Source organism: Carlito syrichta, unplaced genomic scaffold, assembly GCF_000164805.1.
Source record: "Carlito syrichta isolate Samal-C Ts95f unplaced genomic scaffold, Tarsius_syrichta-2.0.1 Scaffold91562, whole genome shotgun sequence".
Classification (NCBI taxonomy): domain Eukaryota; kingdom Metazoa; phylum Chordata; class Mammalia; order Primates; family Tarsiidae; genus Carlito; species Carlito syrichta.
The window spans coordinates 263,772-265,021 of record NW_007035658.1 but is presented as its reverse complement, the minus strand read 5'-3'; the positions used below and the strand labels follow the sequence as shown (position 1 = coordinate 265,021).

Here is a 1,250-nt window from a genome sequence, read left to right as displayed (position 1 = left end):
GGCGCGCGGCCTGGGCGCGCGCAGGCGCGACAAGGGTACAGCGCCGGGTCTGGTCTTGAGGTGTCGGAGCGGCCGCGGCTGGGGAGGGGTGGCTGGAACCGTTTGGTGAGTCTCCAGGAGTGGGACTGTGGGAGCTGGCCGGGATGAAGGTTGAAAGTATATCCCAGAAGAAGGAGTATATCATGTCATTTGAAAAGTTGGTGGGGTCAGGCTTGAGGAGAGGTGTGGGGGCGCTCTGGCCTCTGGCAGATCCGGCCCAGAGCGTGGACGCGAAGCGTCTGGAGGCGATCAAGGGGCCGGTGGAGGAAGGGTGGCTGGTGGCTGGTTCCCCGGACTCTTCCCCGAAACCGAACGAGATCAGTTCCTTCCCTGTCACCCTTCACCCCCACTGTGGTCGGGATTAAGGGACTGTGTGGTGACCTCAGTGATCAGAGAGCTCTGCGATAATGGTTTGAAGAAGAACTTTGTCCGTGGCATTGTATAGCTCTTGCTCTCTAGGAAGGTCCACCCTTGCGGCTTTACTGCACGAAGGGAAAGATCAGTAAAAGAATGCGTTTCATAATTCGGGGTTGAAGTAGTGTGTGTGGGAGGGGGGGTACTGTAAAGTGCTTTTTCACCTGTCTCTTTTTTCTTTTTAATTTTTTAAGTGTTGGTGTTTTCGTTTGTTTGTTTGTTTGTTTGTTTCAGAGACAAGGTCTCTATTTTGCCCGAACTCCTGGCCTCAGCCTTTGTTTGTTTTTTTTCTTCTTAAATCATTAGTCACCACAGTGTTAGGAAAGGCAGCTGAATGGTAGAAGGAAACCGAAAAAGAGAAAAAGAGAAGATGGGAGTATCATTTTGCCTTTTGCTATTTGTGGTCATCTGGGATGGTAGTGGGGGGATGGTGCCAGAAAGGGGAATTTGGATACTGGTAGCTCTGTGATAGTGTTTCCTCAGCCTTGTGGAAATAGTGTAGCGTTTTAGTAGCAGATAGTTGAAGAATTAGAGGGACTTTACTTTATTTGCCATGCTGCCACAATGACTGGTTCCGAATGTCTCAGTAAAATACTAATAGTGCATATATGGCCAAATAGAAATGGTTCTCCCACATTCTTGTTTTTGTTTTTTTTTTTGTTTGTTTGTTTTTGAGTTGGAGTCTCACTCTGTCGCCCAGACTGGAGTGCAGTGACCGCTCCCGGCCACCGCAGCCTCGACCTGCTGGGCTCCGGCGATCCTTCCGCCTCAGCCTTCCAAGTAGCTGGAACTACAGG

At 50.4% G+C, this 1,250-nt stretch overlaps 1 protein-coding gene across 2 annotated transcripts in view; it reads left to right on the top strand.

Annotated features, from left to right (window-relative positions):
• Positions 1–6: 6 nt before the first annotated feature.
• SNAP23 (synaptosome associated protein 23) overlaps positions 7–1,250 on the top strand; it is a 48,355-nt gene continuing 47,111 nt past the window's right edge. For both annotated transcript variants that reach the window (XM_008059335.1, XM_021712938.1), the window contains exon 1: positions 7–105. The gene's annotated coding sequence lies outside the window, so the exon portion shown is untranslated. The remainder of the gene's footprint in view (positions 106–1,250) is intronic.